General features: G+C 44.9%; 1 protein-coding gene across 4 annotated transcripts in view; it reads left to right on the forward strand.

The window, feature by feature from the left end:
• The window catches only part of POLA1 (DNA polymerase alpha 1, catalytic subunit), an 874,681-nt gene that overhangs the window by 110,594 nt on the left and 745,819 nt on the right, over window positions 1-18,268 (forward strand). The window lies entirely within an intron of this gene.

An 18,268-nucleotide genomic window follows, 5' to 3' on the forward strand; every position in this document is an offset into this window, starting at 1 on the left:
GTTGAATTCTTTTTTGGATACAGTCTGGGGGAGGCTCTAATAGTTGTCTTACTGAAACTGGGAAAGGATCCAAAGTCCCTTGATTCCTATTGACCAATCTCGCTGATTAATTTTGAAGCTCAGCTGTTTGCCAAAATATTGGCAAATAGATTGGCCCGGGTAGTGCCCAGCATACTAGTATCCCCCCAGGCGGGGGTGGTGCAAGGGTGCAAGATTGTTCATAATATCTGGCAAAAACTTCTTTTCTTAGCGCAAGTGAAATGTGATTCTACACCATCGATGCTGATTAGTTTTGATGCCGAGAAGGATAGGGTCGACTGGGAGTTTGTTTGCAGTTTTGCGAACTTATGGCCTTCCTACTGCGTTCTTGTCAGGGGTCCAGGCCTTATATCAGGGGTAGGGAACTCCGGTCCTCGAGAGCCGTATTCCAGTCGGGTTTTCAGGATTTCCCCAATGAATATGCATGAGATCTATGTGCATGCATTGCTTTCAATGCATATTGATTGGGGAAATCCTGAAAACCCAACTGGAATATGTTCTTGAGGACCGGAGTTCCCTACCCCTGCCTTATATAGTAATCCTTGAATGAGGATTAGCGTGAATGGTGAGCTATCAGATCTTTTTGAAATTCGCAGGGGTACCAGGTAGGATTGCCCATTTTCCCTCTTATTTGTTTTAATTCTGGACCCTTTGAGATCTCTTGGCCCTCCTTAAATTGAAGGGGTGTAGTTGGGGCCCAAAACTTTCAAATTGGCGGTGTTTTCCGATGACATTCTGGCACATATTATCAATCCAGAGAAACCCCTACCAGCACTATTGGAAACCTTTGCGGAATATGGAGACTTCTCTGGGTTTAAATTAAATCTTCTTAAATCAGAATACCTGCTTACGGAGGTAGCCAGGGGTATGAATATCCTTCAAGCATGCCACCTACAGGAGCTGGGGGGTTTTCTTCAAGTCTTTGGGTGTTTTCCTGGGCTCTGATCCTCTTGACATCTATCATCTTAATGTTACTTATTTTTTAAACCTCACTAAACAGCATTTACAGCAGTGGGCAGCCCTGCCTTTGCACCTATTATCCAAAGACGTGGCTCAGTTATATGCTTTGGTCCAGCGTTTTTGTTGGGATGGTAGGCGGACAAGAATGCCATTTACTTATTTGGTGGGTAATAGAGATGACATGGGGACAGATTTTTTTCCCCATCCCCATGGGAACTCATTTTACCATTCTGTCCCCGCAAGTTCTTTTTCTGTCCCTGCCCCATTCCTGCAAGCTCCATCCTCATTTGCACAAGCCTCAGACGCGTTAGAATCATAAGTGTTTAAGGCTTGTGCGGTTAAGGCAGAGCTTACAGGAATGGGGCAGGGACAGTGACAAAACTCACGGGGATGGGACAGGGAATTTGAGTTCCTGCGGGGATGGGGACAAATTTGTCCCCGTGACATTCTTTAGTGGGTAACTGCCGGGGAGGGGGGAGGAGTGTTGGGGGATACTAGATATAAGGGTGTATAATATGGCCTGCTTGGTGCATCATCTAAGGACCTGGAAATTTTTTCTCCATCAGCTATGGAGCGAGCACATTGTGCCCCTCTTCATATTTTAAATGTCTTGCAGGCACAGTCTAAAGATCTCTCCACCTGTCTTACCTCATGTCCAGTGATTCGATCTCTGCAGGGACTGTGGCTCACTTTAGCGTGTTGGAAGACGTTTTCGCCTCATTGTAGTTGTATGCTCCCTTTGGGTAGTAATGGGGACTTTTTGCCGGGATTAGATAACCCTACTATTGGGAGTTGGCGCACCCAAGGGTTGGTTCTATTGTAACATGTTGTTACTGAAGAAGGTCATATGCACAGTTTGGACTCGATATGGGGGTCCCTTGGTGCGGTGGGAGGATCAGTTTTGCTTATTATGTGCGCTCATTATTTGCGGCATTGTCATTAGAGGTAGCTAACATTATTCAGGTCTTGCTTACTGTTCCTTCTGGTGTTTCCCCATCCATTTCTTTTTATAATGGGCAGCTTCACATGGTCTTCTCATAAGGGGCTTTTCGGCTTAGATGGCTCGGTGGAGAGCCGATCTGGTGTACATGATTTAACCTAAAGATTTCCTTGTCTGGATACGAACCATTCCTTACTATGTTACTTCTGCAGAGCTGAGAGAATGTTAATATAGATTACTTTTTTAAGCTTATGTGTCCCAGAACAGACTTTATCAGATGGGTGGTATAGAGTTTGCCCAATGTTTGAAGTGCTCTCTTGAGCCGAATTCCTTGATGCTTGTCCTATGGAGGTGCGGCCCCATAGCCAACTTATGGAGGAGGCTGACGAGATATTTGGGAGGAGTGTTGAATCAACCTATCCAGTTGCACACAGGGGGCATAATATTGGGCAATGGGTCTACCTTAGGCATCCATAGGAAAGGCCCTAAAATGTGGGTAATGAAGACTTTCATTGTAGGAAAAAAAATGCATTCTTCAGTACTGGACACAGGCTAGTAGTCCCTCCTTTTAGCACTGGAGGAACAAATTTCATGTACTCTTGATGATGGAACTTAAAGACTTGCAGTTGACTTTTAAACGGACAAAGCGTTTTCTGTCCATGTGGGGACCATACATAAAAACGCTGCACCTGAAAATTAGGGGGCACATTTTAAACCAGTTGGGAGACCCTTTGTCTTCTGTACCTTAAGCTTCAGGACATTTGCCATCCTTACAGGGTATTTTTTTCTGCACACTGTCACTCCATGCAATGGGTTGGGCTATTTATTCTCAACCCCCCAAGGTGTTATGGTGGTGGCAGTGGGAAGTTGCTTGGCCTTCTGGTATATAGAATATCTTTGGGTAGGGACATGGAGGGGATTTAGGGGGGGGGTTGGACGGGTGGGTTGATCTTGTTGCTGCGGATTGATACCATTGTTGAACTTGGATTCTGTGGTTTTTGTATTCCTCTCATGGTTCCACCTTTTAGAGAGCCTGGCTAACGCACCTTGTCTTGGTGATGAACTCTTCGGGGAGTCCCTGGACTCAACCACCCAGAAACTCTCGGCACACGAGACCAGGTGGGATACTCTGATAAAACCTAAGAAGAAGACTCCACCTGCTCGCCCCTACAGACAACAGTCTTCCTACCAACGCAGGTTCTCGGCCAGACCTCTCAACCCGCCTCAACAACAGCCTCGCCGACCTCGTCAACAGCATCAAACTCAGCCGCGCTCACAGTCTCACCAACCTGCCAAGCCTCTCCCTCCGTCAAAACCATCTCAGCCCTTTTGACTCTTTTCTCTTGGGCAAAGCCAGTCTTCCTCCATCATTGCCTCTTCCTCAGCCGATCGGAGGACGCCTTCAACTCTTCCTCAGCCGTTGGGAGGTCATCACATCAGACCTGTGGGTCCTCAACATCATTCGCCACGGCTACTCTCTAAACTTCCAGACTCTTCCGCCAGACAATCCTCCCATAGAGTCTGTTTCTCACTCCTCCCAATCCCTCCTCCTCCTGAGGGAGGTCCAATCCCTCCTTCTTCTCAATGCCATCGAAGAGGTACCCCCAGACCAAAGGGGTCAGGGATTCTACTCCCGCTACTTCCTGGTTCCCAAGAAGACAGGAGACCTCTGTCCCATCCTCCATCTCCGGGACCTCAACAAGTGTCTAGTCAAGGAAAAGTTCAGAATGCTCTCCCTTGCCACGCTTTACCCTCCTCTCTCTCAACACGACTGGCTATGTTCCCTAGACCTCAAAGAGGCCTACACTCACATTCCAATCCATCCGACTTCACGTCGCTACCTTCGATTCCAGGTTCAGCGCCGTCACTATCAGTACAAAGTGCTACCCTTTGGCCTCGCATCATCGCCCAGGGTGTTCACCAAGTGCATCATTGTGGTGGCGGCCTTTCTCAGGTCCCACAACCTCCAGGTGTTCCCCTACTTGGACGATTGGTTGGTGAAAGCACCTACATCTCCTCTTGTGCTACAAGCCACTCAGCACACCATCTCCTTCCTCCACCTCCTGGGGTTCGAGATCAACTACCCCAAGTCGCATCTGCTTCCCACACAGCGACTTCAGTTTATTGGAGCCGTCCTCGACACCAATCTGATGAGGGTGTTTCTCCCCTCAGACCGCCATCGGACCCTGCTCCACCTCTGCCGTCAGGTACTCCTTCCTCGCTCCATTCCAGCTCGGCAAATGATGGTACTCCTGGGCCACATGGCCTTGACGGTCCATGTGCTTCCTCTGGCGCGACTCCACCTCAGGACACCTCAATGGACTCTAGCCAACCAATGGTCGCAGACCACGGATCCTCTTTCTCATCCCATCTCTGTGACATCGTCTCTTCAGCAATCTCTTCAATGGTGGTTGACCTCCTCCAATCTTTCCAGGGGTCTACTCTTTCATCTACCCCCTCACTCCATGATCATAACCACAGATGCCTCCCCCTATGCGTGGGGAACCCACCTGGGAGATCTTTGCACCCAGGGACTCTGGACCCCTCAAGAGCGTCAACATCACATCAATTTCCTGGAACTCAGGGCCATGTTCTATGCCCTCAAGGCCTTCCAGCACCTTCTCTACCCTCAGGTTCTTCTCCTGTGCACAGACAACCAAGTCGCCATGTACTACATAAACAAGCAAGGCGGCACCGGATCTCCCCTCCTCTGTCAGGAGGCCATCCGCATCTGGACCTGGGCCACTGCCCGCAGTCTCTTCCTCAAGGCTGTCTTTAACCAGGGCGAACAGAACTCCCTGGCCGACAATCTCAGCCGCATCCTTCAACCTCACGAGTGGACTCTAGATCCTCCCACACTCTGCTCCATCTTTGCTCGCTGGGGCACTCCTCAGGTGGACTTTTTTGCAGCTCCTCACAACCATCAGCTGCCCCAGTTCTGTTCCAGACTCTTCTCTCCTCATCGTCTGGCCCCGGATGCATTCCTGCTCGACTGAACAGATCGATTCCTCTATGCCTTTCCTCCACTGCCTCTGATGTTGCGGACGTTATTCAAACTCCGCAGGGACAGAGCCACCATGATTCTCATCGCTCCTCGGTGGCCTCGCCAACACTGGTTCTCCCTCCTGCTCCAGCTCAACTCCAGGGAGCCCATTCCTCTTCCTGTGTTTCCTACTCTACTTACACAGCAGCATCAGTCTCTACTACATCCCAATCTGTCCTCGCTCCACCTGACAGCTTGGTTTCTCTCGGGCTGACCTCTCCAGAGAATTTGTCTCAGCCTGTCCGTCACATTTTGGATGCCTCCAGGAAACCGGCCACCCTCCAATGTTACCATCAGAAGTGGACCAGGTTCTCCTCTTGGTGTCTCCTGCATCACCACGATCCCACCTCATTGGCGGTGGAAACTGTACTGGACTATTTGCTCTCTCTATCCGATGCTGGCCTCAAGTCCACCTCAATCAGAGTCCACCTCAGTGCCATCACTGCGTTTCATGAACCTATCCTCGGGAAACCACTTACGGCTCATCCCCTGGTTTCCCGGTTCATGAGAGGCCTCTTCAATGTCAAACCACCTCTGAAGCCTCCTCCAGTCGTCTGGGACCTGAATGTGGTTTTATCAGCCCTCATGAAACCTCCGTTTGAGCCTCTTGCCACTACTTCACTCAAATTTCTGACATGGAAGGTGCTTTTTCTCATTGCCATCACCTCTGCCAGGAGGGTTAGTGAGCTGCATGCACTGGTTGCCGACCCACCTTTCACTGTTTTTCACCATGACAAGGCGGTTCTGCGTACCCATCCTAAATTCCTTCCCAAGGTGGTCTCGGACTTTCACCTCAACCAATCCATTGTGTTGCCTGTCTTTTTCCCTAAGCCCCATTCTCATCCTGGGGAACAGGCGTTACACACGCTGGACTGTAAGCATGCCCTTGCATACTACCTTGACCGTACCAGGGCTCACCGCTCGTCCCCTCAGCTCTTTCTGTCCTTCGACCCTAACCGTCTAGGTCGTCCTGTCTCTAAATGGACGCTTTCCAACTGGCTTGCTGCCTGCATTGCGTTCTGTTATGCTCGGGCCGGTCTCTCACTGGAAGGTGCTGTCACGGCCCACAGAGTCAGAGCTATGGCTGCTTCTGTGGCTTTCCTCCGTTCCACGCCCATCGAGGAAATCTGCAAGGCTGCCACTTGGTCCTCAGTTCACACGTTCACTACTCACTACTGTCTTTATGCCTTCTCCAGACGGGATGGACACTTCGGCCACTCTGTGTTACATAATTTATTTTCCTAATGGCCAACCATCCCTCCTCCCTCTCTGTTAGCTTAGAGGTCACCCATGCGTTAAGAATATGCTGCCTGCTTGTCCTAGGATAAAGTACAGTTACTTACCGTAACAGGTGTTATCCAGGGACAGCAGGCAGATATTCTTACGTCCCACCCACCTCCCCGGGTTGCTTCTTAGCTGGCTTATCTTAACTGGGGACCACGCACTCCTCCGTCGGGCGGGAAGGCACTCGCGCATGCGCGGTGCGGTCAACTAGAACTTTCTAGTTAAAAGTGTCCGTACCGGGGCTCCGTCGGTGACGTCACCCATGCGTTAAGAATATCTGCCTGCTGTCCCTGGATAAAACCTGTTACGGTAAGTAACTGTGCTTTCTGGGTACAGTATTTATGAATTGTTCCAAATTCCTGAAACTGATGTTTTCATAAATATCTTTTTTCCTCTCCCATCTTACTCATTTATGCCTTTCCCTGTGACTACAAAATCCTCAGTGGAGTAGAATGGGTACAAGTGGATCAATTTTTCACTCTGTCAAAAATTACAAAGACTAGGGGACACTCAATGAAGTTACAGGGAAATAGGAGGAAATATTTGTTTTACTCAGATAATAGTTAAGCTCTGGAACGCATTGCCAGAGTGGTAAAAGTAGATAGTGTAGCTGGTTTTCAGAAGGGTTTGGACAATTTCCTGGAGGAAAGGTCCATAGTCTATTATAGAGAAAGACATGGGACAAGCCACTGCTTGCCCTGGATCGGTAGCGGAATGTTGCTAATCTTTGGGTTTTGGCAAGGTAGTAGTGACTTGGACTGGCTACTGGACTTAGATGGACCATTGGTCTGACCCTGAAAGACTATTCTAATGTTCTTATGTACATCATCTGTAGATTTTACTCCTTTCGTAGTTCTGAGCCCAGTCTCATTTTGAACATGTCCCATGTCAGAAATTACTAGCAGGGCTTGCCCAGTTGCTCAGTAGCAGAGGGATGGTGAGGCAGATGTTCTGCTCCCTGGGACAGCTAAGGCCACTGAAGCTGCAGAGCAGTTTTAATAGCTCTTGTGGGGGGATCTGGTGAGATCTCAGTCATTAAGAACATAAGAACATAAGAAATGCCTCCGCTGGGTCAGACCTGAGGTCCATCGCGCCCAGCAGTCCGCTCACGTGGCGGCCCAACAGGTCCAGGACCTGTGCAGTAAATTTCTATCTATACCCCTCTATCCCCTTTTCCAGCAGGAATTTGTCCAATCCTTTCTTAAACCCCAGTACCGTACTCTGCCCTATAACGTCCTCTGGAATTGCATTCCAGGTGTCCACCACACGTTGTGTAAAGAAGAACTTCCTAGCATTTGTTTTGAATTTGCCCCCTTTCAACTTTTCCGAATGCCCTCTTGTTTTTTTATTTTCTGAAAGTTTGAAGAATCTGTCCCTCTCTACTCTCTCTATGCCCTTCATGATCTTGTAAGTCTCTATCATATCCCCTCTTAATCTTCTCTTTTCCAGGGAAAAGAGTCCCAGTTTATCCAATCTCTCAGCAAATGAAAGGCTTTCCATCCCCTTAATCAGTCTTGTCGCTCTCCTCTGAACTCTCTCGAGTAATGCCATATCCTTCTTAAGGTACGGCGACCAATACTGGACGCAGTACTCAAGATGTGGACGCACCATTGCCCGATACAGCGGCAGGATAACTTCTTTTGTTCTGGTTGTAATACCCTTCTTGATTATACCTAGCATTCTATTCGCTCTCTTAGCAGCCGCTGCGCACTGTGCTGTCGGCTTCATTGTCATGTCCACCATCACCCCCAAGTTCCTTTCTTGGGTACTCTCATTCAATAACATCCCTCCCATCGCATAATTATACCTCGGGTTTTTGCTTCCCACATGCAATACTTTACACTTCTCAACATTGAATTTCATCTGCCATCTCTCTGCCCATTCCCCTAGTTTGTCCAAGTCTCTTTGCAATTCTTCGCAGTCCTCCTTTGTCCGAGCTCCATTAAATAGTTTGGTGTCGTCTGCAAATTTTATTATCTCTCACTTCGTCCCTGTTTCTAGATCATTTATGAATACGTTAAAAAGCAGCGGCCCGAGCACCGAGCCCTGCGGAACACCACTCGTGACCTTTCTCCAGTCTGAGTAGTGGCCCTTCACCCCTACCCTCTGTTTCCTACCTTCTAACCAATTTCCTATCCATCTATGCACGTCTCCGTCCACCCTATGGTTCTTCAGTTTCCTGAGTAGACGTTCATGAGGCACCTTGTCAAAGGCTTTCTGGAAATCTAGGTATATGATGTCTATGCACAACAAGATATATGATGTCTATGCACAACAACGCACCTCATGGCTGAATTTAAGGCCCCAGGATGAGCCCAGCAGTACAGGTCCTGGCGAAGACCGTTGCTGTGATTGTTCTCTGCATTTAGAACCCAGTCCCAATACAGATGGAACCGGAAGCCCAGAGTAGCCAGATCAAAACTAGCTCAACTACCACTACCACTACCACCAGAGACTTGTACATGATAGATTGGTTAAAAAATAGTGTCCATTGTCTTATGATAGTGATTTTTAGCACTTCTAGTGATCAGGTTTACTCTTCTTTCCACTCCTTTTGCAAAAAAGAGGGCAGAGGCATTGGCGATCTCCTAAATTCTTTCTCTTTTCACTTGTGGATCTCCCATGACTACCACAACATTCTTCACAAGTTAATCATCAATGGGCTTTATTCTAATTTCATCTCTCTATCCTTGCTTAACTGCCCAGATCCCATTTGCTAGATGAAGTCTCTCCTAGGCATTCTAATTCTTTTTCTAGATTGAATCTTTTCACTTCCTCAACCCCCTCCACTACACACAATCTGGGTCTGATTATTACCATGATTGCTTGCGTCTATCCTCACTCTTTCCCTCTCAATGGGCTTATTTCTTCTCAGCTTCCTTTTGATTCTGTTTCACCTCCATTTTCATGCTATAGTAATTTAGCTTCAATTTTTTAAAATAACCAGATCAGAACATCTCTTTTTTTATTCTCCTCTTCAATTCCAAGTACTGCTGTTGTCCTGAGTCAGCTCACTATTGCCTTCCATGAACTGCCTTTAAATTTTCATTCATACCTACAGCAGAGACGTTGACTTTCCTCACAGGTCGTGAACACTCAGTCTGACCTCACACTATTTATTCAGCCTGGATTTTAGGCCCTTAGGCTTGCTCTCATTCTAACCCAGGGGTGTCAAAGTCCCTCTTCGAGGGCTGAAATCCAGTTGGGTTTTCAGGATTTCCCCAATGAATATGCATGAGATCTATTAGCATACAATGAAAACAGTGAATGCAAATAGATCTCATACATATTCATTGGGGAAATCATGAAAACCCGACTGGATTGCAGTCCTCGAGGAGGGACTTTGACACCCCTGTTCTAACACTACATTAATTAACTTCTCTATTGAGACATGCACTCTATCTAATCCTTTTTCTATTTCAGTGTCACCCAAATTAAGCAGCATTTGTTGTCCTCTTATTGACTTACAAGTGCATTCACTTTGCAGCTCCTCATTATCTCTCCTTATACTTCTCCCTGGGAACTCTATCTGTACCCATAGCCTCTACTGCCAACTCCAGGCTCCATCCCATCTATCTTGCTGCACCGTCTGCCTGGAACAGACTGCCTGAGTCCGTACTCCAGTAGTCAAGCCCACTTGTTCGAAGCTGCTTTTAACTCCTAATTCCCACTCAGTTGTAAAATACCCATGCCTGTTTTATCATTTTCTCTGTGAGGAATTCCCTAATACCTATGTGTCCTGCTTGTCTGTTTTAATTAGATTGTAAGCTGTATTGAGCAAGGATTGTTGTATAGCACTGTGTACATCTAGCAGCACTATAAAAACAAGCACTGTATATGGGAGTTAGGTGTTAAACTTTAACTTTAACTTTATTCTTATATACCGCCATACCCAGCGAGTTCTAGGTGGTTTACATCAATTAGCAAATGACCTGCATTGACAAGCAGATTTACAGCAAATTACAACAATTTACAGCAGTCAGCAATGAGATTACAGCGATTTACAACAGTCTGCAATGAGGGGGAGATTTACAACAATTTAACAGAGATTGCAGCTTTGATCGAACTAGACAAGGGAAGTAGAGAGTGGGAAAGAGGGAGGGTCTGGTGAAGGAGGAAGGGGGCAGGGGAGGGGCAAGTGTTATGTGGGGTGAAGGGAATATTAAGGGTCGTGTTTGCTGAATAGGTAAGTTTTTAGTAGTTTTCTGAAGGCAAGGTAAGTGGGGGCCTCGAGTATCATCTGGGCTAGCCATGGGTTCGACTTGGCTGCTTGGAAGGCAAAAGTTCTATCGAGGAATCTTTTGAGAGGACAGTGTTTTGGCGAAGGGAAGGCGAACAGTTGAATTCTGCATGATGTCCTGTTGTTGCAATAAAGGTTAAAGTGGGTATTTATGTAACTTGGAGAAGAACCGTTAACCGATTTGTAGCAGAAGCATGCAAATTTAAAAAGAACTCTAGATTCAAATGGTAGCCAGTGTAGTTGGTGGTAGAAAGGGGTGACATGTTCCCATTTCTTTAGGCCAAAGATGAGGCGCACTGCGGTATTTTGGATTATTTTTAGTCTCCTGGTAGTTTTCTTTGTGGCGTTAAGGAAGATGATATTGCAGTAGTCGAGAATGCTGAGGACAGTAACCTGCAGAGAGAAAAAAAGAGGAGGAGGACTAGCAATAATATTCAAGAACTCCATAACTCTAAACATTCTTGAGAAAACATCCACTCCACAAATGGATTTCCTAGCGTGTCAACTCACAAACCCAACACTAAAAAACTCTCTAAACTGCTTGCTTTGCTACATAACACCAGGAAACTGGACCACAGTGAGACCTGAATTTGAAAACTTCATCTACCTAAACTCACTAACAGCTGAATATAACCTCATCCTAGGAGACCTAAACCTACACCTAGAAGACACAACCTCCACACCAGCAAATAACTGTCTATCCTTCCTCAATGCCTTATCCTTCCAGATCCTAAACCCACAAACCACTCATGAAAAAGGTCATCAACTGGACATTGCTGCATTCATGTCTCACCAACCATCCAATCCAGCAATCCAAACTCCTAACGGAACATGGTCCCCATCCCTATGGTCAGACCACTACACTTATAACTTCAACATCAATTGGACCAAAACCAAACACACACCTCAATCAAAAAAAACCACATATACCTCACGCAAACATATCGACCCAACCATTTTCTGGTCAAATGTAGACGAAACTATCCAAGACTGCGACCCAAAAAACTTCATCTCCCACTGGAAAAATGTATCCACCAACATCCTTGATGATCTGGCACCCCTACAAACCAAAACCAGAACCAGCAGGAAATCAGACCAATGGTTTGATAATGAATTACTCCAACTCAAAAGACAGTGTAGAAGATTAGAAAGAAAATGGAGAAAAAAGAACCAAGATCAAACAAAAACCGACTGGAAAAAAATCAACAAACAATACAAAAATCTACTAAAAGATAAGAGGAAAAGCTACTATACTAATCTCATAGGCACGGAAACCCAAGATTCCAAAAAAATATTCCAAATCCTGAAAGAATTAACAGACACCAAACCATACACTACCACCACGAACACACCTCCACCATCACCCACCCTCTTAGCAGAACACTTCAAGAACAAAATCACCAACACCAGAACCACACTCATCCTTAACCCATCCCATCAAAAACCAATCACAATCCACCCTACAGGAAAAGAGGCAATCGCAGCAGACAGAATCTGGACTCAATTCCCTAACATACAATGGTCAGAATTCAACAAATTCTACAAAAAATACAGCCATGCCTCCTGTGACCTCAACCATTGCCCCTCATATCTCCTTACCACCCCTAGTGTAAAATTCCGCACCATAACTCTACAATGGATCCAATTCACGCTCACAGAAGGCACATTCCCTGCTGACCTCAGCGAAATTGTCATCACCCCAATCCAAAAAGACCCAAAAGCACCACAAAACCTCCCATCTAACTTTAGACCTATAGCCTCAATTCCGCTATATGTCAAAATTATAGAAGGCCTAGTAGCCAAACTCCTCACCAATTACATAGAGGACCATAACCTACTCCACCCCATGCAATCAGGCTTCAGAACAAACTTCAGCACAGAGACACTACTAGGCTCCCTTATGGATACCGTCAGACAACAACTTAGTACAGGGAAAAAAATGCTACTCATACAACTGGACCTATCGGCGGCATTCGACCTAGTAGACCACAACATCCTTCTACAGATCTTAGATGCAATAGGCATCTCAGACAAAGTATACTCCTGGTTTGAAGGATTCCTAAAACTCAGAACCTACAGTGTAAAATCAAACAAAGAAAAGTCAGAATCCTGGTCAAACCCCTGCGGCGTACCACAAGGATCTCCACTATCCCCTACCCTCTTCAATCTCTACACTGCTTCTCTAGGAACGCATCTGGATAATCTAGGCATAACCTCCTATAGTTATGCGGATGACATCACCATCCTCGTCCCATACGATCATTCTAAACCTACCATGACAGACAAACTTCACCAAACACTTGAAGCAGTCACAACCTGGATGGAAAATCACAAACTTAAACTCAACCAAGACAAAACCAAATTCATCCTCCTAGAAAATGACAAGATCCAAACCACAACCATCCTAGACATAAACGCAACCAAATATCCCATCCAAACCACCATAAAACTACTAGGCATGACCATAGACAGATGCTGCACAATGCAACCGCAAATAAATAAAACAATTCAAAAATCATTCGCAATCATGAGAAACCTGAGACAAGTCCGAAAATTCTTTGAAAGAACACAATTCCAACTTATAGTACAATCCCTAATACTAGGTATATTGGACTACTGTAACATACTCTTCCTTCCATGTCCTGCAACCACGATAAGACAACTCCAAACAATCCAAAATACAGCTTTGAGACTCATCTACTCATTGAAAAAACATGACCACATCACTGAAGCTTACATCAACTCACACTGGCTCCCAATCCAAGAAAGAATCCAATTCAAATTCTACTGCATATTATTTAAAACCCTACACGGAGACAGCCCATCATACCTGAACAATCGCCTCATCCAAGCACCCAGTACCAGACACAGAAAAACGCACTCCCCATTCATACCCCCCCCAATCAAAGAAGTAAAAAGAACAAAACTACACGACGGCCTCCTAGCCACTCAAGCCGCAAGACTGGACAACCAGATCTCCAACCTTCTGATGACCACCCCAGACTATAGGACGTTCAGAAAAGAAATAAAAACCACACTTTTCAAGAAATTCCTGAAACAGCAATAACAACACGACCTCTAAATGCTCTTAAGATCTACAACTTACCTCTCTAGCTAATCATTGTAATTCTGTCTTTTTTAAATTAACCTTTTGTAATCCGCCTTGAACCGCAAGGTAATGGCGGAATAGAAATCCCTAATGTAATGTAATGTAATGTAATGTCCACCATCACCCCCAAGTTCCTTTCTTGGGTACTCTCATTCAATAACATCCCTCCCATCGCATAATTATACCTCGGGTTTTTGCTTCCCACATGCAATACTTTACACTTCTCAACATTGAATTTCATCTGCCATCTCTCTGCCCATTCCCCTAGTTTGTCCAAGTCTCTTTGCAATTCTTCGCAGTCCTCCTTTGTCCGAGCTCCATTAAATAGTTTGGTGTCGTCTGCAAATTTTATTATCTCTCACTTCGTCCCTGTTTCTAGATCATTTATGAATACGTTAAAAAGCAGCGGCCCGAGCACCGAGCCCTGCGGAACACCACTCGTGACCTTTCTCCAGTCTGAGTAGTGGCCCTTCACCCCTACCCTCTGTTTCCTACCTTCTAACCAATTTCCTATCCATCTATGCACGTCTCCGTCCACCCTATGGTTCTTCAGTTTCCTGAGTAGACGTTCATGAGGCACCTTGTCAAAGGCTTTCTGGAAATCTAGGTATATGATGTCTATGCACAACAAGATATATGATGTCTATGCACAACAACGCACCTCATGGCTGAATTTAAGGCCCCAGGATGAGCCCAGCAGTACAGGTCCTGGCGAAGACCGTTGCTGTGATTGTTCTCTGCATTTAGAACCCAGTCCCAATACAGATGGAACCGGAAGCCCAGAGTAGCCAGATCAAAACTAGCTCAACTACCACTACCACTACCACCAGAGACTTGTACATGATAGATTGGTTAAAAAATAGTGTCCATTGTCTTATGATAGTGATTTTTAGCACTTCTAGTGATCAGGTTTACTCTTCTTTCCACTCCTTTTGCAAAAAAGAGGGCAGAGGCATTGGCGATCTCCTAAATTCTTTCTCTTTTCACTTGTGGATCTCCCATGACTACCACAACATTCTTCACAAGTTAATCATCAATGGGCTTTATTCTAATTTCATCTCTCTATCCTTGCTTAACTGCCCAGATCCCATTTGCTAGATGAAGTCTCTCCTAGGCATTCTAATTCTTTTTCTAGATTGAATCTTTTCACTTCCTCAACCCCCTCCACTACACACAATCTGGGTCTGATTATTACCATGATTGCTTGCGTCTATCCTCACTCTTTCCCTCTCAATGGGCTTATTTCTTCTCAGCTTCCTTTTGATTCTGTTTCACCTCCATTTTCATGCTATAGTAATTTAGCTTCAATTTTTTAAAATAACCAGATCAGAACATCTCTTTTTTTATTCTCCTCTTCAATTCCAAGTACTGCTGTTGTCCTGAGTCAGCTCACTATTGCCTTCCATGAACTGCCTTTAAATTTTCATTCATACCTACAGCAGAGACGTTGACTTTCCTCACAGGTCGTGAACACTCAGTCTGACCTCACACTATTTATTCAGCCTGGATTTTAGGCCCTTAGGCTTGCTCTCATTCTAACCCAGGGGTGTCAAAGTCCCTCTTCGAGGGCTGAAATCCAGTTGGGTTTTCAGGATTTCCCCAATGAATATGCATGAGATCTATTAGCATACAATGAAAACAGTGAATGCAAATAGATCTCATACATATTCATTGGGGAAATCATGAAAACCCGACTGGATTGCAGTCCTCGAGGAGGGACTTTGACACCCCTGTTCTAACACTACATTAATTAACTTCTCTATTGAGACATGCACTCTATCTAATCCTTTTTCTATTTCAGTGTCACCCAAATTAAGCAGCATTTGTTGTCCTCTTATTGACTTACAAGTGCATTCACTTTGCAGCTCCTCATTATCTCTCCTTATACTTCTCCCTGGGAACTCTATCTGTACCCATAGCCTCTACTGCCAACTCCAGGCTCCATCCCATCTATCTTGCTGCACCGTCTGCCTGGAACAGACTGCCTGAGTCCGTACTCCAGTAGTCAAGCCCACTTGTTCGAAGCTGCTTTTAACTCCTAATTCCCACTCAGTTGTAAAATACCCATGCCTGTTTTATCATTTTCTCTGTGAGGAATTCCCTAATACCTATGTGTCCTGCTTGTCTGTTTTAATTAGATTGTAAGCTGTATTGAGCAAGGATTGTTGTATAGCACTGTGTACATCTAGCAGCACTATAAAAACAAGCACTGTATATGGGAGTTAGGTGTTAAACTTTAACTTTAACTTTATTCTTATATACCGCCATACCCAGCGAGTTCTAGGTGGTTTACATCAATTAGCAAATGACCTGCATTGACAAGCAGATTTACAGCAAATTACAACAATTTACAGCAGTCAGCAATGAGATTACAGCGATTTACAACAGTCTGCAATGAGGGGGAGATTTACAACAATTTAACAGAGATTGCAGCTTTGATCGAACTAGACAAGGGAAGTAGAGAGTGGGAAAGAGGGAGGGTCTGGTGAAGGAGGAAGGGGGCAGGGGAGGGGCAAGTGTTATGTGGGGTGAAGGGAATATTAAGGGTCGTGTTTGCTGAATAGGTAAGTTTTTAGTAGTTTTCTGAAGGCAAGGTAAGTGGGGGCCTCGAGTATCATCTGGGCTAGCCATGGGTTCGACTTGGCTGCTTGGAAGGCAAAAGTTCTATCGAGGAATCTTTTGAGAGGACAGTGTTTTGGCGAAGGGAAGGCGAACAGTTGAATTCTGCATGATGTCCTGTTGTTGCAATAAAGGTTAAAGTGGGTATTTATGTAACTTGGAGAAGAACCGTTAACCGATTTGTAGCAGAAGCATGCAAATTTAAAAAGAACTCTAGATTCAAATGGTAGCCAGTGTAGTTGGTGGTAGAAAGGGGTGACATGTTCCCATTTCTTTAGGCCAAAGATGAGGCGCACTGCGGTATTTTGGATTATTTTTAGTCTCCTGGTAGTTTTCTTTGTGGCGTTAAGGAAGATGATATTGCAGTAGTCGAGAATGCTGAGGATGGAGGATTGTACAAGTAGGCGGAATGCAGTGTCATTGAAGTATTTTTTTATGGTGCGAAGTTTCCAAAGTACCGAGAAGCGTTTCCTAACGATGAGGTCGGTATGGTTTTCTAGGGATAGGTTTTTGTCCAGCGTGACTCCCAGAATTTTTATGGTCGGATCGAGGGGGAAGGTCATTCCTTTTAGTTTAATTGTGGTTTCCTTGATTTTATCTTTGGGGGAGGCTAGGAAAAATTTTGATTTGTCGGGGTTTAATTTCAGTCTGAATGAAAGCATCCAGAGTTCTATCTGGTTGAGAATGTTTGTGATGTGGTCGAGTAGTTCTTGTGAAAAGTTGGTTAGTGGGATGGCTATAGTGATATCATCTGCATAAATGAAGAATTTGAGATTTAGGTTGTGTAAGAGTTTACCTAGGGAGGCTAGGTATATGTTGAATAGGATGGGGGATGGGGGGAGCCCTGCGGGACCCCACAGGTGTTGTCCCAACAGTAAGAGAAAGAGTTATTCTTGAATACCTTGTATGATCTATTTTGTAGGAACCCCTGAAACCAGTTGAGGACCTGGTCTGAGATGCCAATGTGAGCTAGGCATTCAAGGAGAATGGTGTGGTCGACCAGATCAAAAGCACTGCTCAGGTCGAGTTGTATGATCAGGGCACTTGAGCCCTGACTGAAGAGCACTCTTGCTCTCAAACTTTAATAGTCCAAACTCGGTGCACCTGAGCTGTCAACCATCTAGATCACCATTATGAGACTCCATTTGCTTAGATTCAGCAAAGCATGTGGGTTCTTAGTTTCTCTATAGTATGCTTTACTTCCCCATAACATGCATGTCATCAAAACCGTCTCAATCCTCTGAGTTGTATGTTTTGATCTTGTAGCCTGGATTGCGGGTTGGGATTGAACACCTGGCATATGGAATCTGGAAGGGATGTAACAGAATATCTGCTAAAGATGTATTTCGATTCTAATTATCTACTTTAAGTATAACCAGTGTTTATCAGTTACTGTATATAAGCTCTTTATAATGTTGATACATATGCAAGTTCTTCGTAAAGTGTATGCTATCTGTAACCCAGTTAAAACTCCCCTTTGCGAGGATTCATCGGAATGTTAAAACTCCATATAACACAACATAACAAGGAGAACCTTTGTTTTATGACAATTTACCATCACACCACAGCCAAGAAACAAAGGCACCAAAAATGTCAGAGCTGTGTTTTAAAAGTCAGTAAACAGATTTTATACTTTATCCGGTAAGATACTGGGAGCCAATGGGCTTTCTGGAGAAGTGGCGAGATGTGGTCAAATTTCCTAGCTTTCTTGATAAGTTTAATAGCTGTGTTTTGAATAATTTGTAAGTGCCTTATTTCTTTTTGAACAGGGAATTACAATAGTCGATCTTAAAAATCACTAAGGAGTGTATTAGTATATTGAGGGATTTAAGTTCCAATAATTTTGAGACGGATCGAATCTGGCATAGTCTGTAGAAGGTGGATTTAACTATATGCTAATATATAGCTTATATGCTAATATGGTCATGATATGACAGTTTCTGATCAAAGATAATCCCTAATATCTTAATAGAGTTAACTGTATGAAGAATACTGCCTTTTAAGTGTGATGGGGGAACATAGCTTTATAAGAAC

The sequence above is a fragment of the Geotrypetes seraphini genome, chromosome 6, assembly GCF_902459505.1.
Source record: "Geotrypetes seraphini chromosome 6, aGeoSer1.1, whole genome shotgun sequence".
NCBI lineage: Eukaryota > Metazoa > Chordata > Amphibia > Gymnophiona > Dermophiidae > Geotrypetes > Geotrypetes seraphini.